Source organism: Carlito syrichta, unplaced genomic scaffold (genome assembly GCF_000164805.1).
Source record: "Carlito syrichta isolate Samal-C Ts95f unplaced genomic scaffold, Tarsius_syrichta-2.0.1 Scaffold311677, whole genome shotgun sequence".
Lineage (NCBI taxonomy): Eukaryota > Metazoa > Chordata > Mammalia > Primates > Tarsiidae > Carlito > Carlito syrichta.
Window position 1 is genome coordinate 87741 of NW_007255773.1, and position 24952 is coordinate 112692.

Consider the following 24952-nt stretch of genomic DNA (forward strand, 5'->3'; position numbering starts at 1 on the left):
ATTTACAACTATAAATTGATCTCTTGCTGTACTCCCACGTGTACTACAAGCTTCAAGTCACATCAAACACTTTGCTAGTCACCACTCAGCAATTTGTGCATAATGTATGTGCCTTATTTGTTTATTTACCTAGAATACCCAGTCATAAATGACATGATTTATTAAAGTGAAACAAAGAAAATGTCTTTACAAAATTTTCAACTAGCCCAAAGAAAATAAAACTTTTGTGACTGATATTTAAGACAATAAACACATTAGACTAGTGTTGTATTTACGTAATGCTTTATATGGGGCAATATTAATTAATCTGATTTCTCCAAAAACAAGGAGACTATTTTCTTCTTGATTGCTGATTATAATTTCTTTAAAATACAGATTCAACAAAATGTATCCTCAATAAAGGCTAAACACTATTACCTCACCTTTTTCATGCCTCCAATAAATTAGACCTACTAATTTATAGTAGAGGAAATCCAAAACAAATACTGCAGATTACACACACATATACATATGCACATATAGTCACTGACAATTTTTAAATAGTATTTTTTTTTGCTTTTTCAAGTTTTTATTTTTATACCATTTTTTGTATTAAAAAGAAAAGCATAATTACCACAAATTACAAAGGACTAAAGCAGGACTAGTATAATGAAGGAATCACTTCCTGGAAAGCAGATACTCTCAATAATATTAACAATATTAATGTTATAATACAAGCTTATTAAAGTATTTTACATCTCTTTTTTTTTTGTCCTTTTAAATGTGATATCCTATCACATAGTAAAGATAATACACTATGAGCGTAAGGTGGAACCTTCTCCACAAAGCCAGATGACATGTTTTCCTCTCCAGTGAGAATTGGGCTACAAGTTTTTCTGTTCTCCACCACCAACACGGCTGAAGAAAGAGGGCAGGGCTGGGGAAACCAGGGACCCTTCCACACAGGGATACTCGGGGCTCTGCTCAGGAGGGAGCCAGACACTGGAGGTGTCCACCAGGGTTTTGGCAAAAAAACCCTCCCCCTCCCTAACCAGCCGTCTACCTCGCCCTCCTCTTCGTGTCCAGAGCCTTGTGAGCAGCTTACTTTCGTTTGCAAACGGGAAAAAAAGAGCTACCACATGGAACAAAATGGAAACGCTGAACAACTCTGACATGGGGGCTCAGCACCTCCATCTGAGCCCCAGGGGTCCAGGCTGGGGCAGGGCTGCGTGGCCCCTCTCGTGGGGTGGTGCCTTGCTGCCTTCGCAGGGCGGCACACAGCCCTCGGGTTTCTGCGCCCCGGGCTGCTGGCATGGACCGGCCCTGGGGGCTCGGGAGCAAGAGGGATGCGGGCAGGCAGCGGCTCGTCTCAGTCTTGGCTCCCCATGGGAGGATGGTGGGTGTGAAGTGGCTAGTCCTGATGACCCTGCCGCTCCTGGAATGCTTGTCACAGATACATTGGTCCTAAATTCAAGTGTCTTCAGAAAGTGAAGATGTAAACTACTCTTTGCAACATTAACTCCTAACATGTTACAAAAAAAAAGAAAAGAAGCTCCCCTCCCACCACCCTATGTTGAGATGAAGTTGTCACCCCTCTGCCCCAAAGGGGCCTCTTTCAGGGGTTTCAGTGAAGAGGAAGGCAGGTCCCCGGCCTGGAAGCCAATAAGAACAGCCTTTCCCCACACCCCTAAGGCTTCCTGGTGCCCCCCACACCCAGCAAAGGACAAACGCTGAGGTTTCTGTGGTGCTGGACACAGTACAAGGCCGAGTGACCTGAAGGAAGGGGGGAGTCAGGGGAAGGAGGAGGACCCAGGAGTCCTGTGTCAGGCACCACACGGGGCAGACACTGGACCGGGGAGGGAAAGACCTCAGACCCCACACCAAAGCAGAGACCCGATGCTCATCCTTGGTTCCAGACGAACCCGGACAGGCTTCCCACCTAACCACTGGGAGGGCCAAGGTGATGCAGGTGTCCGAGACAAGGGCAAGCCCTTGTCAGCCTGGGTCACCATCTACTATTCCCATCCTTGGAGCCCAGCGAAGGAACCCCCTGAAAAATGAGGGCTGAAGACGCTTCAGGAGAGAGCAAGGCAACACGAGCCCCTCTCCATTGCCCAGGTCCCACGAGCGAACATGCAGTCCCGCCTGACCCGACACACCTGGTCTGTGTGGGTCTGTCCCTCATCACCCTCCAGCTTCTGACAGCAGCCTCCAGCTGTTCCACTGTCATCCAAGCCCAAGCCCAGTAGTCAGTGGCTGGAGAAGAGAAGTCAGGTATACTCTATGTTCACATATACCTTCCTGCCACGGGTGTCATCAGCTGGCAGATTCCTCCCAGCCCCCAACTTCTACTCTTCCTCTTTCCCGGGTGGGGTCAAGTGGAGGGTGGGCAGAGGTCAATGGCTTGCAGAGGGGCACACAAGACGGGGGACCCCAGGAGGAGAATGGCATCCCTCTCCACCTTGCGAGAGAGACGAAGCTTCCTTGAGGTCTCTGATCTCTTGGGGAGACACAAGATGTTTCCAAGCCTCAGAAGCAGGTAGGAGCTCATCTTTCCCCAGGGCAGGGGATGTTCAAGCTGAGGACAAGCGTGTTCCAGGTCCAGGCCAACTCTGCTCTACAACAGTTTGAGACAAACTTGGCCTTGGGTTCCAAGGGATGAAGGGATCACGGCAGGGTGGGGCCCAGCGTGAGGCGACAGCAAACAAGAGCAGGGACACAACAGTGGCAGCAGTGACAGACACGGGACGTCAGCTCCAACGAAGTCATGGCAGGGAAGTCTCTCTTGCCTCCAGGCAGGGGCGCTGTACATGCTACTCAGTCCAGAGAAAGGTTCCAGCCAGTCCGAGCCCAGGCACATCCAGAGAAGGTGGGAGCTTCTCCAACTCTAGCGAGGAAAACAGGCTTTCGGGCAGTTCAGATTCCCGCTCCACATAAGGTAACTTTAAAAAAAAAATTATTTTTAAGAACAAAACGAAAACTCCAGGGGAGGGGAAAAGACATCACTTTCTGTGGATTAGCTGGGGGTTTTCTGATTTTTTTTTTTGTCTTTTATGGTCAATTTTGTCTTTTTTTTTTCATTTTCCCAAGGATGGAAAGGTCAGATAAAAATAAAATAAATAATCTTTCAATAGTCTTTTCTGGTATGAGCAGTGTCTCTCTGGCTGGGGAGTAAAGGGTGTGGGGAGAGGGGAGCAGGGAGAGGCTGAAACCTTCCCCCAGCCCCCAGTTTTAGATCCTTTGGTTTCCTTCTCCCAGAAGCTGACAGAAGGGCATGGTGGGACATCAGGGCGAGAACACGGTGGTGACAAGCCCCAGATGGCCACGGGACTGGTGCTCCTGGGGCTAGGGGTGCCACCAGAGCCCTCCAGAGGACAGTGCTGGGCAGTGGGGCCCGCAGGGCCTTCTTGTGGGCTGCATAGTTGGCTTGAGGGAGCAGGAGGAGGCTGTGGGTGGGACCGGGATTGCGGCCTGCCAGCCGCGGGCAGGGCTGCAGAGTGATTTTGGTAATCCAGACAGACTATCAATAATTTAAAACTTGATATATATATATAAATCTCCCCCTCTCCCGCTCCCCTTACAAGAAACTCAGGTGTAGAGTCATGGAGAGAGGAGGGGAAGGGGGCCTGGAGGCTCCTGCCGGGGCCCCTGATAGCCCAATGGTGTACACACTGCTACTCCGCACACAGGTCCATCCCAGTGATGCCAAACCTGCCCTTCTCTGTCCCCTCTCTCCAGGGACTGGGCGCCCTGTGGACTCTTGCCTGCCCACCGCTCCCTGACCCTGGCCAGGGCCATAGGGCTTCACTTTCCCACAGTCTGTGTGTCCGAGTGCTGACTTGTCCACTTGGCGTCTTCCCGGACAGGCTGGCCGGCGGGGGACGTAGGGGGCCGGCTGGGTGTGGCGGCCGGCCTGCTGGATGACCGCAAGGGGCGCCGCTTCTGGCCCTCGCCGCCGCTGCTTCCAGCGACCACGGGGTGTTGCTTGTGGTCGCCCTCCTCTCCCATGGGGGGATCCACTCGGAAGTCTTCGAGACGTCGGAATTTGCTGAGGTACCCTTGCAGTTTGGAGTCAATGTTCAAATTTTTGGCTTTGGAATATTTCAAGAAGGCCCAGAACTTCTCCAGCCCATAGAGTTGACCTGCTTCATGGTCCTTCATGGTTTCCTCCTGAAAATCCTTGAAAATGTCCAGTCGCAACTTCTTTTCCAGGCCATAACTGTAGTATCGAAAAAGGCACTCCAAACCATATCTGTAGCCCTCCTTAGCGTCCTCCAGAGCCAGCTGCTTGAACTCCTCATACATCTTCTTGTTGAAGTGATCTCGGAGGAAGAAGGACCAGAAGCGGAAGACTGGTCATCTCCTGAGACTGGCCAATGCCCAAGCGCTTCCACTCATTAAGATAGCGCCTACAGTACTTGTGGTAAACGTGTTGTGAGAAGCCATTTTCCTCGAGCAGTTCATGGGAAGGGTGCTGGAACTTGGGCAGTGACTGAGGGGTACAGCCATAGCTGCCAACCGCAGGCGTCCCTTCTGAGGGGCTGGAGCTGATGGAAGCAGTACAGGGGTGCCTGTGCTCGCACGAGTCCATCCCCCTGCCCACATGGCTCTCCAGGGGTGGGTTTGAACTGTGTCTTGTCTTCCTTTTTCGAGGCATCTTGGCATCTAGCGTCCGTCCCTCTTTCGCCACAGGGTAAAACCGTGACGTCTGGATGGAGTCTTTGAGTTGCGGTGTCCGCAGGATGCGGGGGTCCTGGCATTGCGATAGTTTGGCGCCTCGGGGACCGTGGTTGGAAGAGTGCAGGCAATGGTTGAGGGCTCGGGAGCACAGAACAGTTTGTTGGCCAGGGCGTCCGGGGGACTTGCTGGAACCGAGGGGGCCCAGGAGGAAGTTCCTGGTTGAGATCCACGGGGGGCTCCGGGGTCAGCGTGTCAAACTGCTCCCGGCTGATCATGTTGACTTTCTTGAAGTTCTCAACTTCTTGCTTGATCTGGGAATACTCAGGCTCGAACTTCTCCGTCCACAGGTCCTGCTCGTAGTAGAAAAGGCCGTCATCGATGACCTTGGCCAGCTCGGCGCTCATCTTGGCATGCGAGGTGTGGCTGCCTGTGCAGTTGCCTGTGCGGTCTCCGCCGGGGTGCCTGCGCATGTGAGGTGGGGACTGGGTGACGATGAGGATCTTGTTGACATCCCGGTCGTCGATCTCACAGTCAGAGTCCTCATCAGACCAGGCAGTGAAGGCGTTCTTCTGCCCGTCCATCTGCTCCATCTCCTCGTCAGACAGGAAGTCCAGCTCCTCTTGCTCGTCCTGACCCTTGGACATCAGCTGCTGGGAGGGTGGCTGCTGAGGCAGAGAGGTTGGGCGGGCAAACCTGGGCTCCTCTGATTTCTTGGGCCGTGCTGGCGAGGGCCGAGGCCGCTTCTTCACTTCAATCCATTCCTTGGAATCCAGGTCAGGCAGGCTGGCAGACAGGCCCTTGGGCAGTGTCTTTAGGTTGCTGACCTCTTCTGTTTTGGTTGGCACTGGGGTGGCTGCACGCGGAGAGCCAGGGGCCGACTCTGTCTCCTTTTGGTAGTGCTAGCAGGGGACAAACTCAGGGCAGTTGAGCAGCTGGGGGAAATCAGTCTGTGAATAATCCACTATTGGGGGCCCAGGAAGAGGCCACTTCTCAGGCTCCTCCCTTCTACGAACTTTCTCGTCAACGATCTCCACCACCTGGCTGTCTTTCAGGGCCGCAAAGAGGAGTGAAATGTCAGTGGTAAGAGCCTGCCCTCGGTGGAAGGAGGCAGTAAGGGTGATGGTAGGAAGCCATCCGCATCCATCTTCCGTCGCAGGAAAAAGTCTGGCTCTAAAGTGTCCACGCTGAAGTAGTACTCAGTCTGGCGCTTGACGTGGTCTTTGAGCAGCTCCTGGTCCACGCTGTACAGCTCGGTGCTGCTGACATTGTCAAAGCAGTCGGTGATATTGTTCATGTACTTGGAGGTGCGAGGCCCCTCTGTACCATCAAACTTCCGGTAGCCAAACTGGTAGCCAAAATGGGTTCGAGTGCCACCCCGGCCGCGGTCCCGGCCACGGAAGGAGGCCCAAGCCCCACCAGCCCCATCTCTCTTCACACTCCATGTCTCATCCTGGCCGTGCCAGGCGGCTCCGGTTTGGCCTCTGGTTGCCGGGCTGGGGTGGGGGTCGGGGGGGCACGGGCACAGAGGAGGCAGGCTCAGACCCTTCGATCTCCCCGCGGCCGGCAGGAATATGCCTCGGCCCCTGCGGGCGCGTGGGGCGTGAGGCCAGCTTGTCTCTGGGTACTTCGGGCTTCATGTCTATTTGTAGCGGAACCCACTTGTGTTTGCTCCCTTTCTTCTTCTGCCCGCCTCGCTGGCAGTGCTCGTCCCCATTCTTCTCTTCCCCCGACTCGTCTGACTTGGTTTTCGGGCTCTCCTTACTATCGCTCCCCTCTTTCTCCTGTTCCTTCATGTCCTTCTTGGGTGGCAGCTTACGGGCAGGCTGGGGCTTGTGGGACTGCGCTGCACACTCTCGTGGGCTCTCTCTCCGGGTGTGGGCCAGTTGACCGCATCTCCAAAATCACCAACCTTGCAGCCTTTGCGCTGCTTAGGAACTGCTGCCCTCACCACCTTGGCTGGAGCAGAATGTTCTGGGGGGAACTGTCCGTTCACGGTGGTCAGCACCGGCGGCAGGGCGTTCTTAGCCCACGGTTCACCTTGGGCGGGGGGCTTCCACGGAGTCCCGGCCTCCGGCTGCCCTGGCTGCTCCTCCACCCGTTCCTGCTCGCCGCCGCCCTCCCCGTCGCTGGGATTGCAGGGTCATATGGAGGTGGATATTTAGAACTTTTAGGAATCACCACACTACTTTCCACAGAGGTTGCACTAGTTTGCACTCCCACCAACAGTGTAGAAGTGTTCCCTTTTCCCCACACCCTATCCAGCAACTGTTATTTTTTGAGTTATTGATAATGGCCATTCTGACTGGAGTTAGGTGGTATCTCAGTGTGGTTTTGATTTGCACCTCCTTGATGATTAGTGAGGTTCTTCATGTGTCTGTAAAGCTACAATAATCAAAAAAGCTTGATATTGGTACAAAAACGGGCATATAGACCAGTGGAATAGAACTGAGATTCCAGAAGCAAAACCTCAATTTCTCAACCAACTCATCTTCGACAAAGCCTCCACCACCTACCACGGGGGAGAGGAGAACCTCTTCAGTAAATGGTGCTGGGAAAACTGGCTGATCACATGCAGAAGACTCAAACAAGACCCCTATCTATCCCCATACACAAAAATTAACTCTAAATGGATCAGAGACCTAAATGTAAAACCTCAAACCATAAGAACCTTAAAAAATGCAGGACATACCCTTATGGAAATTGGAACTGGCATCCAATTCCTGAACAAAACCCGAAACCCACAGACCATAAGAGATAAGATAGACAAGTGGGACCTCATTAAACTGACAAGCTTCTGCAAAGCCAAAGAAACCATCAAGAGAGCAGGGAAACAGCTCACAGACTGGGATAAAGTATTCACCAACTGCAGGTCTGACAAAGGATTAACATCTTGGATCTATAAGGAACTCAAACGTGCTGAAAAGAAAAAAACAACAACCCCATTATAAAGTGGGCAAAAGATATGAACAGACACTTCTCAAAGGAAGGCATCTGAGCAGTCAACAAGGTATATATATTAAAACAGACAAATATTAAAGGTTTTTGTAAAAGAGAATTATATATTTGTAAGCTGATTTTTAGAAGGGCAGAAATAGGTGAGGAGGCATGGGAATGCAGACTGGAAACCAGTTAGAAGCCTATAAAGAGTGTACCAGAAGGAAATAATAAGTACATGGAGACAGTGCTGAAAATAAGAAGAAAACAGAGGCATTTTAAAGGAGCCATACAGGTTATATGGTGATTCCTAAAAGATCTAAAAGTCGACCTCCCATACAACCCCGCAATCCCCCAACTGGAAATATGCTTGTTGGAACTCAAATCACTCTGTGAAAAAGATACCTGCACACACATGTTTATTGCAGCATTATTTACAATAGCAACAACATGGAACCAACTGTGCTTCCCATTGAAAGAGGAATGGATTAAAAAAAAATGTGGTACATATCCATGACGGAATATTATGCAGCCACAAGGAAGGACAAAATTATGAACTTCACAGAACTTGAATGAACTTAGAGGCTATAATACTGAGTGATCTATCACAGAAACAAAGAACAAAGTATCACATGTTCTCACTCATAAGCGGACCTTGAACAAGTATTGTAATACTGTAAGAAAGAGATTGTCAGTGGTGAGCGACTGCCAGAGGAGGGTGGGGGAGGGGTTGGCAGTAGTGGGAAACTGCCAGGGGAAGGTGAGGGTGGAATTGGAAGTAGTGGGAAACTGCCAGGGGATGGTGGGTGGGCACACCTCATCAACAAGTGTATCTGCATAATGAAAACTTGTATACCTAACCCTGAATTGTACACCACATATTTAAAAAAAAATTTTTTTTTTAAAGAACCAGGAGATAATGCAGGATCATAAAGGAGACCAAAGGAAGAGTAAGTTTCAACGTGAGTCTGAGGAATTATGCCAGGCATTTTAAAATTTTAAAAAGTGATAATTAAGAAAAGGAAGTCATGGAGTAACTATAATAAAGGAGCTTATATGATTGATCAGAATGCAAGATATTAAGGGGAAAATGGAAAATGTGAGGCAGTTCTGGCATAAGCACAGATGACTCATTTGATACTATGATAAATAAAAGAAAGAAGAGTGAGCTATACTTTAGACATAAAATTGAATGAAAGTAATTGGTAATGAGAAAAAGATTGAGAAAAGGGTGAAAATAGAATAAGGTTTCAGAGAAGCTGGGAGAAATTAGGCCAAAGGAATAGAGAAGGTTTTTTTGTCAAAAAGAAAAGAACCCCTCTATCTGTGATACTGAGTTCAAAGGAGAAAGGGTTAGCTAACAGTGCAGGGAGTTAATTGCTAAGAGAAAAAATAAGCAGAGAAATACACAGGACAGGGACATTACAGAATTTAACAGGAAGAGGGTATCATGTAGAAAAGAACTAAGGCAAAAAAAAAGTGGGAATTAAAGGGAGAAAAAAGAGAAAAATTGTATTTACCATTAGTGTACATGATTTATAAGGATAAGGATAAGAAATTAAAGCCCCAGAATTCAAACTGAAATGAGAATGAAATAGTTAAAGAAAAAAGGAAGAAAGAGGGGGAGGGAGGGGGAAAGGGAGGGGAGGAGGGGGATGAGGGGTGGAAGAAGGAAGTAAGGTAGCATATACACTAGATCTGCATTATACAATATTAATAGATTCTAACCACATGTGATTTTTTACATCTAAACTTATTAAAAATAAATTTAAAAAACAGATATTTGTGAGGTTTCAAGTGCTCAGAACCATGTGTGGCTAATAGCTAACATATTGTATAATGTAGGTACTAAACATTTCTAACACAACAGTAAGTTTTAACAGCTGCCTTAGATACACTTGTTATAAGGGTGGAAAACAATGCATTATATATTAGTTAGTATTTATTAGTACTTACTGTGCATTAGACACCATCCAAACACTTCGCATATAAGATTGCATGCAGTTCACACAATGATCTTTTGAGATAGGTTCTATTACAGCTTTATTTTACAGATCACAAAACAGATTAAGAGACAAATAATTTGCTTTATATAACACTGTAGCAGAGGCAGAACTTTCTAATTCCAAGGATACAGAAATGAGGAAGAACAATCTTTGACAAGTGATAATATCCTCACAGTTTGCAGACAAATAGTCTTTTCCTTGGATAATCAGAATACTATGAAATACACAAAGAACAACAGTGAAGAAAGCTACATAAATAAATAAGTTGATGAAAATAACATTTTTATGTAATATTAAAATACCTACTTGAAACATTTTAAATTAGAAAATGTGAAAAGGTAAAATTATCATAATAACTTTACTTCACCCAATGTACTTTATTAGTAAGTTTATGCCAGGTGGGAAAGTTACTGCTGCCAGGGAAACCAACAAAAAAAATCATCATTTTACTCTTATATGAACATTTTATCTGATGAGCTCAAAGAGACTTATAAACATTAATTCATTAATAGTTCTTTTTTATTGAAAGTGCATCAAAATTTACCTAAAGCATCCAACAATTGTAGATCAAATAAAAAGAAATTCATTGCACTCTAACAGATTCCCACAGCTTATACACCATATACTACAATTTAAGGAGACAGTGAAACAATGATCTTATACAGACGTTCACCTTCTTGTTTCATGTACCAAACTAAAAATCATCTCCTATTGTTATATTGTTTAAAAAAAAAAGGCAGCTCTTCTTCCACCCACTCTTTAATTTCTTTCTTCATGTGTTCAGCTAATTACGAGGGAATATCTTTTAAATGCTATTACATTCACTTACCTATACAGCTCTAACCACTAAGATATTCATTGGTATAAGTCTGATTCTTTAAAGGATCTACGACCTCATTTAAAATTGGGTAAAATAAAACTAAAATATGAAGGGTGTGTGTGTGTGTGTGTGTGTGTGTGTGTGTGTGTGTGTGTGTGTATTTGCGTGTGTCTGAGAAATGAAAAGTGTAAAATCCTAGTTGTGCATGTGATTTTTGCTCTTAAATTGTTAAAAGAAAGTGAATATTTGAATATTCTAAAAACATAATAAAATACTAGACTAGAAAAAAATAGGTCATTGTAATGTTCCATTTAAGCATAATGTTTTGTTTTTTAATGGAATCATCAAAGGATAACTAATTTATGGGATTACCACTTCTTAGATAATTTTATGAAGTTGGCTTCAAAAGAATAGGTTTCCAAATATCACTGTTCCTGCTCTAATGATCCCATCCAAACTTCTCCCTATTAATCTTTCTCTCCCAAACACATGCACATATTTAACTTGTTTGTCCTACTAAAAGCTTATTTTATTATTAGGAAACCATATAACACAAAATATGCCTGTCATATAACTCTAAAAAAGGGTTAATAAGAAGTAAATTGATGCCTCAGAGACTCAAACACTTTTCTCTGGTTACTATTATGTTCTGGCTATATCTTCATTCTAGTCAAAAAAACACTTTACATTAAAAAAATGATAAGGAATGCTTTTAAATAAATTTTTTTACCTTAGTAACTAATCTATTTTACAATGTTAGATCATTCAGCATAATTGGCTCAAAGCAGAATTCTTTAATGGTCTATTTCAGTGTAAACAACTGTAATATCCCTTGGTATAATTATTCTTTTTTAGAATCAGTTTTGCCTGTAAGATATATTTGTTAAGCATCTTTGAATTTTGGATACTGTTGCTGTTCATCAATAATTTTTTTTAACTTTAATCAATTTTAAAAATAATATTGTCAGGTACAGTTAAGGGTTAGGTATACAAATATGCTTCATTCAGGCACCCTTGTTGATATGAGGTGTCTCCCCATCCCCAGATATTTACTACCATTAATACCATCTCCCTTCCCCTCACACAGCCATAGTTTCCCACCACTGTCAGTCATTTTCTTATAGTATTATGTTGAATGTTCAAGGTCCACTATAAGAGTGAGAACATGTGATACTCAGATCTTTGTTTCTGTCAGAGATCACTCAGTATTATAGACTCTAGTTCCATCTAGGTTGCTGCAAAATTCATGATTTTGTTCTTTTTTATAGCTGCATAGTATTCCATTGTGTATGTGTACCACATTTTTTAAATCCATTTTTTATTGATAATGACCATTCTGACTGGAGTTAGGTGGTATCTCAGTGTGGTTTTGATTTGCATCTCCCTGATGATTAGTGAGGTTGAACATTTTTTCATGTGTCTGTTGGCTGCTCGGATGTCTTCCTTTGAGAAGTGTCTGTTCATATCTTTTGCACATTTTGTAATGGGGTTGTTTGTTTTTTTCTTTTCATCACGTTTGAATTCCTTGTAGATCCAAGATGTTAAGCCTTTGTCAGACCTGGAGTTGGCAAATAATTTTTCCCAGTCTGTAGGCTGTCTCCCTGCTCTCTTGATGGTTTCTTTGGCTTTGCAGAAGCTTGTCAGTTTAATGAGGTCCCACTTGTCTATCTTATCTCTTATGGCCTGTGGGTTTCGGATTGTTCAGGAATTGGATGCCAGTTCCAATTTTCATGAGGGTATGTCCTTCATTTTCTAAGGTTCTTATGGTTTGAGGTTTTACATTTAGGTCTCTGATACATTTAGAGTTAATTTTTGAATATGGGGATAGATAGGGGTCCTGTTTCAATCTTCTGCAGGTGGATAGCCAGTTTTCCTAGCATCATTTACTGAATAGGTTCTTCTCTCCCCAGTGGTAGATGGCGGAGGCTTTGTCGAAGATGAGTTGGTTGAGAAATTGAGGTTTTGCTTCTGGAATCTCAATTCTATTCCATTGGTCTATATGTCTGTTCATGTACCAATACCAAGCTGTTTTGATTATTGTAGCTTTATAGTAAAGTTTGAAGTCTGGTAATATGATACCACCTGCTTTATTTGTTTTTGTTGAGGATTGTTTTGACTATTCTTGGACGTTTGTGTTTCCATATGAATTCCTGTGTTGTTTTTTCTAGGTCTGAGAAAAATGCAATTTGATGGGTATTGCGTTAAATCTGTAGATTGCCTTAGGTAAGATAGACATCTTCACAATGTTGATTCTTCCAATCCATGAGCATGGGATATTTTTCCACTTGTTTGTGTCATCTTTGATTTCTTTGAGCAGAGTTTGTAGTTTTCATTGTAAAGGTCTTTAACGTCTCTGGTTAGGAAGATGCCAAGGTATTTCATTTTTTGTGTGTGTGGCTATTGTGAATGGGATTGTGGTTTTTATTTGAGTTTCTGTTGTTTATTATTGGTGTAAAGAAATGCAATTGTCTTTTGCACATTTATTTTATATCCTGAGACTTTGCCAAAGTCCTTTATCAGTGTAAGGAGGTTTCTGACAGATTCTCTTGGGTTTTCAAGGTACACAATCATGTCATCTGCAAAGGGAGATAGTTTGACTTCCTCTTTTCCTATTTGAATTCCCCGATTGCCTTCTCTTCTCTGATTGCTCTAGCCAGGACTTCCAATACTATATTGAAGAGAAGGGGTGAGAGTGGGCATCCTTGTCTTGTTCCCATTTTCAGGGGAAATGGTTCTAATTTTTGTCCATTTAGGAGGATGCTGACTGTGGGTTTCTCATAGATGGCTTGTACTATTTTGAGGTATGTTCCCCATATGCCTAGGTGTTCGAGGGTTTTTATCAAGAGGGGGTGCTGGATTTTATCAAAAGCTTTTTCTGCATCTAATGGTATAATCATGTGGTTTTTGTTTTGACATCTGTTGATGTATTTAATTACATTTTTGGTTTTACGAATGTTGAACCAGGCTTGCATCCCAGGGATAAAGCCTACTTGGTCATGATGGATGATTTTTGAGATGTGTTGTTGAATCCGGTTCACTAGGATCTTGTTGAGAATTTTAGCATCTATGTTTATTAAAGATATTGGCCTGTAGTTCTCTTTCTTTGTTGGGTCTTTACCTGGCTTGGGTATCAATGTGATGTTGACATTGTAAAATGATTTGGGGAGAATTCCATCTTTCTCATTCGCCTGGAATACCTTCAGTAGGACTGGTATCAGCTCCTCCTTAAATGTCTTGTAGAATTCTGCTGGAAAGTCATCTGGTCCATGGCTTTTTTTTTTTTTTTTTTTGTAGGTAGTTTTCTTATTATGTGGTCAATTTCCTTGATTGTTATTGGTCTATTTAGGGCCTCAACTTCTTCTTGTTTCAACCTAGGCAGTTTGTATGACATCAGAAAGTCCTCCATTTCGGAAAGGTTTTCAAGTTTGTTTCCATACATTTGTACATAGTAGTCTCTAATGATCTTTTGTATTTCTTCAGGATCAGATGTGATTTCCTCTTTTGCGTTTCTGATTGTGCTTATTTGGGCTTTTTCTCTCTTTTTCTTGGTCAGTCTAGCTAGGAGACCATCAATCTTGTTTATCCTTTTGAAGAACCAGCTTTTTGTTTCATTGATTTTTTTTGTATTATCTTTTTGTGTTCTATGTCCTGGATTTGGGCTTTTATTTTGGTGATCTGGATTCTTCTGCTGAAATTAGGGTATTTGTGGTCTTGTTTTTCCAGCTTCCTTAGGTGGCTTGTTAGGCTGTTAATTTGTGTTCATTCCATTTTCTTCATGTGTGTTTGTAGGGATATGAATTCCCCTCTTACTACAGCTTTCAAGGCATCCCAGAGATTTTGGTAAGATGTTTCTTCATTTTCATTTGTTTCCAGGTATCTTTTAATCTCTGTTTTGATTTCATCATTGATCCATGAGTTGTTTAGCATCAAGCTATTTAGTGTCCATGTCTTTGTGGGTTTTGGGGGAAACTTGTTGGTGTTAATGTTTATTTTTATTCCACTGTGGTCCGAGAAGGTGCATGGTAAAATTTCAGTCCTTTTGAATTTGCTTATGCTTGACTTATGGCCAAGTATGTGGTCAATCTTAGAGTACATTCCATGTGGTGATGAGTAGAATGGGTATTCTGTAGTCTTTGGGTGGAGGGTTCTATAGGTATCAATTAAGTCCATTTCATCAAGAGTCACATTGAGTTTTTGGATCTCATTGCTGATTTTTTTGTCCTGATGATCTGTGAGTGGGTTATTAATGTCCCCAGCTATGATGGTATTGGAGTCAATATCTTTTTTTAGTTTACCTAGGAGCTGCTTTATGAAAGTTGGTGCTCCTATGTTCGGTTCATATATGTTTAGGATGGATATTTCTTGTTGATGGATTGAACCTTTTATCATTATGTAGTGGCCTTCTGTATCTTTTCTATTTTTGATAACTTAAAGGGCATTTTGTCTGAGATTAAGATCATAACTCCTCCTTTCTTTTGTGTTCCATTCGCCTGAAAATTTGTTTCCCATCCTCTTACTTGAGTCTGTGAGTGTCCTTTCTAGTGAGGTGAGTCTCTTGAAGGCAATAGATTGTTGCCTGGTGATTTTTTATCCATTTTGCCATTGTATGTCTTTTCAGTGATGCATTTAGTCCATTCACATTCAAACTAATTATTGAGATGTGAGACTTGATCCCTATCATAATGTTCTTGCAGAGTTGTTGTTATTCCTGTTTGTGTGTTGTCTTTCTTTTGGTTTTAGAGTTGGATCCTGTGTGTTTTTAATCTTTTGCCTGTACTTTTGTGAAGAACGTTGTTCTTTTTTCCTTTTCTTCTGTGTTCAATACTTTGTTAAGTGTTTCTTGTAGCGGTGGTCTGGTGGCAGTGTAGGTTCTCAGGGATTGGATATCTGGGAAAGATTTCAATTCTTCCTCTCTGATGAAGCTTAGCTTGGCTGGGTGGGTTATTCTCGGTTGAAATTGTTTATCTTTTAAAACTTTGAAGATAGGGCTCCAAGGTCTCCTAGCCTGGAGGGTTTCTTTTTTTTTTTTGAGTTGGAGTCTCACTCAGTCGCCCAGACTGGAGTGCAGTGGCCGCTCCCGGCCACCGCAGCCTCACCTGCTGGGCTCTGGCGATCTTTCCGCCTCAGCCTTCCCAGTAGCCGGAATTACAGGCATGCGCTACCACGCCCGGTAATTTTTTGATTTATTGTAGAGATGAGGTCTCGCTGCCCAGGTGGGTATCGAACCCGCCGGCTCAGGCAATCCACTCACCTCAGCCTCCCAAAGGCGCGGGATTACAGGCTGAGCCACCGAGCCCGGCTGCCTGGAGGGTTTCTGTAGATAAATCTGCTGCTATTCTAATTGGTCTTCCCTGGTAGGTAGTCTGACCTTTTTCTCTTGCAGCCTGTAGGATTTTTTCTTTTATACCTACTTTGTTTAGGCGAATTATTATATGTCTGGGAGTTGATCTTCTCATTTGTTGTCTTGCAGGGGTCCTCTGAATCTCTTGTGTTTGAATCTTTTCATCCTTGATGAGATAAGAGTAGTTTTCTTGAATGATTTCATGAAATGTTTGTTCCAGTGTGACCTCTGTTTCTCTCTCTGCCTCAGGAAGGTCAAGTACTCTTAGGTTTGGTCTCTTCAAGTGGTCATTCATCTCTTGAAGGTTTTGTTCTTTTTGAGCTTCTTTTCTATGCTTTTGACAGTTTGGGTTAGTTCTGTGTTTTGGTCTTCGAGCTCTGAGATTCTTTCTTCTGCTTGGCTAATTCTGCTTTCCATGCTTATTAGTTTGTTATTTATTTCCATCACAGTATTCTTTACTGCTGTTATTTCTGACATCAGCTCCTTCCTATTTTCCTCTTGTCTCTCCTCAATTTTTTAAATTCTCTCTATTAATGTCTTGATGTCTGCATGTGACCAGTCATGCTGGGGGTTCTTCATTGTTTGTGTTCCGGAATCTGTTTTCCCAGTGTCCGATCTCCCAGAGGTCTGTGTGAGACCTATATTCTTCTTTTGGTTTTTCTTCATTTGTGCAGTTTTCCCCTTCCCTACATTTTCCTTCCCTCCATGTCACTGTCTTCTTTAATTCTGCTATTCAGGTGTGGAGGGGTTGTTTTTACTTCTGTTTGTTCAATCTCTTATTCTTCTTTATGTATGTCCTCTTACTTTGTTCAATTCTGGAGTTGCACTGTAGGTTATGGGTGGTTCTTTTTGCAATTTTGAGATTTACTTAAGGGGGGAGTTGTGATTCAGAATCTATCTGCACATCCTGGTATTCACCAACAGGTGTATGAATAATCTGAAACCCAATTCCCACTGCCTTGAAATGTGTCTGTGCTGTGGAGTTGAAGGTTTACTCCCTGAAATAAAATGTGGTTAACAGAGGGAAAAGAATGGAGCAGGCAGTGGTTGGGGGAAGTGGGGGGTGTAGAGAGAGGAATAAGGGTGAAAACAGCCGAGTGTACAAACAAATGGAGAGAGAGACAAAAATTGAAATATATAAAAACAAGAGACCACAGCAACAAACTAACCAACTGCCATACAAAAAAACCTAAGACATACAATTTTGCTAACATACAAGCTTACCAACCTCCTTATTGGTGTGCTATTCCTCTATACAAAGATATGGTTTGCAGAGAGAAGAAAATAAAATAAGGGAAAAGAAGGAGAAAAAAAGGGGGAGAACAGAACAGAAGGAATAGAATCAAGTCAGTAGACTAACAGAACCAATCAAGCACACTCTGAGACTTTTCATTTAAGTCGAATGTCCTTTCAGCTCTGATATCTAGCTGTCTTTTCAAGCTAGTAAATTTGTTCAAGGTTAGGATCAGTTTCCCCTGGCCTGCTGTGGAGGGCAGTTCAGATCATCACTCAGTTCAGCACTGCCCCGTTCACTACTCAGATCTGACCTGTGTCTGTCAGGCTTCCATTTTTCCCCTTTCGGTGTTGTTACCTTGAACCGCCAGCAGGTGGTGTTATCCCTTGCTCCAGATGGTCTTTATCACAGCTGCCTGCCGGCCCCTAAGGGGAGGGAGATGTTGCTGGAGGCACACAGGAGGAGACCCACCGCCTGGCAGGACGTCCAGTGGTAGGAGACCTCAGCAGATCTTGCTCACGGGGGCTTCAAGGTCTGAAGTCGTGGGTCGCCTCAGTCACAGACTGCGATGTGTAATGGCTGCCTTGGTGGTGGTGGCTGTGGCTCACCTGAGGCACTGACATTACAATGTGGAATAGCTGTTCTGCAGTGGCGGCCGCAGCGGCGGTGGCAGCAGGCTGGCCCCAGGCACAGGTGGAGCGACGTGTAATGGCCGCCTCAGAGTCGGCGGCAGCGGCGGCGGCGGCGGCGGCGGCAGCTCGCCTCAGGCACTGGTGGTGTGATGTGGAACGGCTGCCTGCAGGGGCGGCAGTGGCGGCGGCGCCAGCAGCGGCAGCCACAGTAGCTGCCCAGGCCGCGGTGATGCCTCAGCGAGGTCTATGGCGGAGCTCCGAGTGAAGAGCGGCCTGCCGGCGCTGGGACCTGCAGCCTCCGGGGAGAGAACCAGATCTCTTTGTGATCTCAGAGGAGCGTCTCACAGACCAAGTTGCCCCTTCGCCATCTTGCCGGAAGTCCCATCAATAATTTTTATATCTCATTTGTATTCTCCCAGTTATTCTGCTTCTACTGTTCATCGGTTGAAATGGTCGTCAAAATGTAATAAGTTGATCGAAGAGTCTCAGATATTACTTTAGAATAAACTTATTCCTTTTATGAAAGATGCCACAGTTTCTGAGTCTTTCTGTTTTTTCCCTTGCTCTTATTGTCTATTCTCAACACAACAACCAACATGATTATTTTAAAACAGAAGTAAGTTCGTGTTTCAAAACCCTTCTCAAATTCTTAAAATAGCTTTCATTTCATTGGGGTTAAAACACAAAGTTCTCATAATTGTCTAGAATGTCTAATAGGATTTGGCTCCTCACTATCTCTCTGGCTTCATTTTCTTTTCTCTTTTTATTTTTACTTTAAATATGTGGGTTACAATTCAGGATTAAGTACATAAGTGGTCATAGTACAGATAAAGTTTGGGTCTTCCTTTGGTCCCCAGTTCACTTGGCTTGAGGTTAGGTAATTTTATTTATATTATGTGCCCTCCCTCCTTCCCCCAGTTTTCCACTACTGTCAATCTCTTTCTTATAGTATTATATGATAAAATTTAGGATCCGCTTATGAGTGAGAACATGTAAAACCTCAAACTATAAGAATCGTGGAAAACATAGGAGACACCCTTACAGAAATTAGAATAAGCAAACAATTTCTGATCAAAACCCCAGAAGCCTGCACCATAAGAGATAAGATAGACAAGTGGGACCTCATCAAATTGAAGTTTCTGCAAAGCAAAAGAAATCAACAAGAAAGAGCAGAGCGAGCCCACTGAATGGGGAAAAAAAATTTGCCAACTGTATATCTGACAAAGGCCTAACATGCAGGATCTACAAGGAATTCATATGTGCCACAAAGAGAAAAACAAAAAACAAACAGCCCTATAAAGAAGTTGTCAAAAAATATGAATAGATATTTCCCAAAAGAAGATATACAGACAGCCAACAGATCATGAAAAAATGCTCAGCCTCACTAATCATCAAATAAATGCAAATTAAAACCACACTGAGATACCACCTAATCCCAGTCAGGATGGCCATAATCAATAACTTAAAACACACAGATGCTGGAAAGTATGAGGGGAAAAGGAAATACTTCGACACTGTTGGTGGGAATGCAAACAGGTACAACCTCTGTGGTAAACAGTGTGGTGATTCCTAACAGTTCTGATAATCAACCTTCCATCTGACCCAGCAATCCCCCTTCTAGGAATATACTTGGAGGAACTCAAGTCATTCAGTAAAAAAGATACCTGCACAGATGTTTATTGCAGCATTACTCACAATAGTAAAACCATGGAGCCAGCCATGCTGTCCATTGAAAGTAGAATGAATTTTTAGAATGTGGTACATATATACAATGGAATATTGGCTTCATTTTCTAATACTCCTCCTTCTTAAACTCACTAGTGTCCTTGTTGTTCTTTAAGCATAAAAAGGATGCTTGACCTAAGGGAATCTGTACTTATTCTCCCACTTTGCTGAAATATTTTCCCCTAAATAACAGTGTATCTGGTTTGCTCATTTTCTTCATGTCTCAGCTCAAAATGACTTTAGTAGAAAGATCTTCTATAGTTATTTTATATAGAATGGTAAACTCTACTCTTCCCAAAACCATGAACTCCTTTTCACCCTTACACTGATTTACATACAATTCTTCATTGAACATATTACTATCTGACACATATGTCTATATAAATAATATATATATATATAAAATGAAATATAAGTTCCATCGAGCACAGACTTTGACCTGTTCACTAATGTATTCCACATATCAAAAAGAAAACCTGGAATACAAGACAAACCAATAAATATTTCTGAATGAAAAATAAAGATTAAATTTGAATCCTGGTTCCACCATGTATACACAGTTTGACTTTGGAAAAAATATTTAGGTTCTCTGCAGTTCAGTTTACTCATTAAAAATTGGAGGTAATAGGGCAGGCAAGGTGGCGCATGTCTGTATTTCCAGAACTTTGGGAGGCTAAGGTAGGGGAACTGCTTGAGGTCTGGAGTTTGAGACCAGTCTGATCAATATAACAAGACCTTGTCTCTACAAATGAATCAAATAAATAAATAAATACATTGGAAATAATAACTATTAATAAAAATATTGACCTCATTTAGTTGTTCTGAGTATTTACACAGTTAATAAATATAACACTCTTAGAACAATGCCTGGCACAAAATAAGTGTTACATTAAGTATTAGCTATTATTAATCTCAGTAAGTCTATTAGCCAGTCAATCCCACATAGCTACAACCTTTTCTGGGGACAAGGATAAAACTAAAAACTAAGCTTACTCCATATTTTTCCCTTTCCGTCTCTTCATTCTTATTTTTTAATGGATATTTATTTTTTAAACCCATTATATAAGCAATAGCAACAAAAACTCACACATTTTAAATTAAAATTCACAACCAAATTTTTCTAGTCACAAAAAAACGATACTCTGAATCACCATATGTTTACCTTTTTTTTCAATTTTAATTTTTTTTACTTCACTGTTAAAAACATAATAATGTTAATTTTATGTGTCAACTTGATTGGGCTATGAGGTTCCCAGATATTTGTTTAAACATTATTTCTGATGTGTCTGTGAGGTCATGACCTGACCTCCTTCTCATGCAAATTCCTAATTACCAGAGTGTCAAGAAACTCTCTCCAATGTCATGACCCCTTTCAAAAGCCCCTTGGTCAATGGACAGAGCTTTGCAATCTTTCATGGAGGTCAACACTTAGCATGCTTTGGCTTTTTTTTTTAAGATGTGGGGTGCAATTCAGGGTTAAGTATTCAAATGTTCATTATGCAGATACCCTTGTTGATGAGGTGTGCCCCCCTTCCCCCAGCAGAATCCCACTACTGCCAATCCCATCCCCACAATCTGGCAATTTCCCACTACTAAATATTTAGGTCAACATTTAGCTTAAGCATCTTCTGGCAGTAGAGAATCTGAAACATTGAATGGACGCACATTTACCTTGATCAAAAGCTCAGCTATTATAAATTTGCTATTATAAATCCATCAGCTTTTATGTACTGACTTTGGCCCTGTGTTCCCTGTCAGGACACATCCCCAGTTATCCACAGGGCTCACTCTGCCATCTCCTTAAGACTTTTATGGAAAGCCACTTTCTCAGAGAGGTCTGCCCTGACTATTCTTTTAAAATCTGAGCCTTCCCTCCACCAACACTGGCACTACCCATGCTCATTTCTCTTCTTCCCCATGATCTTCTATGTTTTACACCTATTTATTTTGTTTCTTGTCTATCTCTCCCCACTGAAACATAAGCAGCAAGAAAGCAGAGATTTTTGTCTTTGTTCCCCACTGCTAAACCTCTGCTCTTAGATGAATTCCTAATACACAGTAGTCACTCAGTAAATATGTGTTGGATGGACAGGTGGGTTGGATGGATGGATAAATGGATGGATGGAAGAATGGGTAGATGAATGGATGGATGGATGGGTGGATGGACTGATGGATGGATGGGTGGATGGATGATCATTGGAGTCATAATTCTGTCAGCTGGCTGGCACACAACACAGAGAAAACAGGTCCAGAAGTAAATAAAAGACAAGCTGATTTCTCAAGTCTTCTGTCTCTGCTTGTTGCCAGGTGTCAGCCCATCCTCCATACAAGTCAATCCCACCATTTCAACCCTGAATCCTGTTTGATCACATCACTTCAAGGTAATTTCTTTACTTATCCAGGACAGCCATGTGTTGATGATCCTTTGGGGAAATCCTAAAAGAGTGACATTTTCTGAGTTGATCAAAAGGAATTAAAGTGGTTACTGAAGATGTGTCTAAGTGGCATCTTAAGTCTACACGTGACTGAACATAGTATCTGCCCTCGTGGACCAAACTCTGCATATAGGTTAACAGTCCTGTCATCAGTGGCACTTTTTATGCACCTAAGAATATTCACATTTGCTCATTCCAAATACATAAGATACTAACTTTTTTTGGTATATATCAGGGACAGCATGACCACTCATGTCCTCGCTCAAAGGAGAATTGCCCATTGGTTCTGTGGCTCTTTGTTTGATCAGAGGTTCCTGCATGACACCTCTTCTCCTCATAAGGTATTTATGCCTACCTCACTCTGTTGGCAGTAAGATGGAACGTGGGCTTGCAGAAGCTTAACACCCATACATGATGGGTACTCATAGACGATGAGGAGGTGGGGAAAGGAGCGAGTGTTGCCAGGTGGGTCCTCATTACACAACAGCCGGGCCAAATCTACTTCCATTCAGCTCTCTGGTCCCAGAAGTAGACAGTTTGTCTTTTGTTCTTTCCTCTGCAGTTTCAGGAACCTATCAGTTCTCTCCTCTCCCTTCTGCAGGCCCAGTTTTATCTCAAGAATAGAGCAAAAGCCTGCTCCATGCACCCTAAAAAGACCCCACTTAGGATGCGGTTTTGCATGAGCCTTTGTTTCTGCTTCACTGTAGCTGCAGGAGGGAGAAATGGCATTTATAAAATGTATAGATTAATATTTCAAAATACAACCCTTCCCCATGCTTAAGGAAATCCTCTACATTCTTTATTCTGAGACCCCCTTCTTCCTTGAGACGTGCTTGACCTACTCCAAGGGTACTCAGTAATTCCCTTGCCAAAATCACCTTGTCTATGGCTTTTGGCTCCATGTACTTGATTGCCTTGGCCTTGATGTAGTTTTTGTTTAATATATATCTTTTTCTTTTAGGAATAGAGTCTCTCTCTGTCCCCACACTGGAGTATAGTGGTATGATAATAGCTCACAGTAGCCTCAAACTCCAAGGCATCAAGTGATCCTCCTGCCTCAACCTCCCAAGTAACTGGGACCACAGGCCTGAGTCATCATGCCTGAATAATTTTTAATTTTTTGTGGAAATGTGATCTTGCTATGTTGCCCAGGCTGGTCTCAAACTCTTGACCGCAAGCGATCCTTTTACCTCAATCTTCTAAACTACTGGGATTACAGGCATGAACCACCACAACTAGCCCCTTTTAATATATTTTTAATTCAGTTTTTGTTTTTTTCTTTCCAACTATGTTATCAGTTCCTCCAGAAAAAAGAAAATCCCTAAGAATACTTTGCAGGATACTGTGCCTTATACACAGTAGAAATCTACTAATTGATTAACTGAGTATACTCTGGAAGAACCTATAAGGTGCACCTGACTAAGGAAGGAGTGAAACTTGTCAAATAGAGTACATGCTAGTTAATTTTATGTGTTAACTTAACTAGGTCACAGGGCCAAACATTCTTCTGGTTGTGTCTGTGAGTGTGCTTCTGATTGCATAAAGCAGAATGCCTTGTCCAGTGTGAGTGGGCCTTACCCAATCAAATGAACACCTGAATAGCACAAAAGAGTGACACTCCTGCAAGTAGGAGGGAATTTCCACCTGCCTGCCTGCCTGCCTTCAGAACTGAACTGAAACAAGCTCTCCCTATCTCGGGTCTGCCAGCATTCAGACTGGAACAACACCCTCAGGATCTCCCGGGTCTCCATCTTGCCACCTGCAGATCTAAAGACTTGTCAGTCTCCATAGTTGAGTGAGCTAGTTTCTTATAATAAATCTATGTTCATATCTGTATTCATCTATTGATCCTCTTTCTCTGGAGACCCTGACTTGTACAGAGTTGTATTCCAAAATTGTGTGCTTAGGGGGCCCTCCTAGCCTGAGTATTCACGTTGGAAGTCCAGATACAAAATGCAAGGTAAGAGTCACAGAACTTAGAAAAACAAAGAGGCAAAGCTCTAGAAGAAAGTTTACATTGACGATGATGATGATGACTATTATTATTTTAAAGATTTGACTACTGGCCAGGCACAGTGGCTCACACTTATAATCCCAGCACTTTGGGAGGCCGAGGTGAGAGGATTGCCTGAGCCGACGGGTTCAAGACTAGCCCTGGCAAATTAGTGAGACCTCATCTCTACAATAAATAAAAAAATTAGCTGGGCATGGTGGTGTGTGCCTGTAGTTCCAGTTACTTGGAAGGCTGAGGTGGAAGGATCGTTTGAGCCCAGCAAGTTGAGGTTGCGGTGACCAGGAGCATGCCACTGCCCTCCAGCCTGGGTGACAGAGTGAGACTCCAACTCAAAAAAAAAAAAAAGGATTTGACTACTAACTGCATTCTAGATACTATTCTAAATCCTGTATGTGTATGAAATACTTTATTCCTTACAGTAAACAGTCTGCAGTCCTACACTGAGAATATCCATGTATAACATAACTGATTGTGCTCAATATGAATAATACTGAGCAAAATAAAAACGGAAAGAGATTGACTTTTCGAGTTAGTGTCATTTTCCTAGTAAAGGTCATAATACTCACCCCAGGGAAATGGGATATTGCATGATATTAAAGGCATTTGCATTTTTTGTAGTGCTCTAACGCTCTCCATGACTGAGGAAAAGGATTTCCACACAATTAAGTCATGAAACAGAGGACTACACAGCTTGAGTCCCAAGATATAAAGGGTTTGAAAAGAATGTGTACAAAACTAATTAAAAATTAGTAGAAGGTATGTGTTAAAACATATGTTGATATTGTAGTAGTATCTATTATAAGCAGTCAAGGCATTTTCTTTTCCTTTGTTCATGTGGTTGCCTGGAATGATACAACTCATCCTGTTGAAATAAGTCATGCATCTTCAAATGGAATGTGAATAGCTGGATCCAGATGGTTTTGATCCATAAGTAGTAAACACTCAAGTCTGACGTTGTACTTTGTTTACTTAGAATGTAAATTAAATTCCTGCGCTGGTCCAAGTCAGTGGATAGATAATTAGGCTGAATTTGTTATGTTAGGTAAAAGTAAAACACAGTGCTTTCCGAAAAAAACATATTAAGATGTAATTTTGGGTAGGAAAAATGCTGGCATATTGATTATTACATGTTGTTATCTAATCTGATTTTTT

The 24952-nt window shown here is 42.8% G+C and overlaps 1 pseudogene; it reads right to left on the reverse strand.

Annotated features, from left to right (window-relative positions):
- Window positions 1–3783: 3783 nt before the first annotated feature.
- LOC103271452 lies at window positions 3784–6803 on the reverse strand (annotated as a pseudogene).
- Window positions 6804–24952: the final 18149 nt, after the last annotated feature.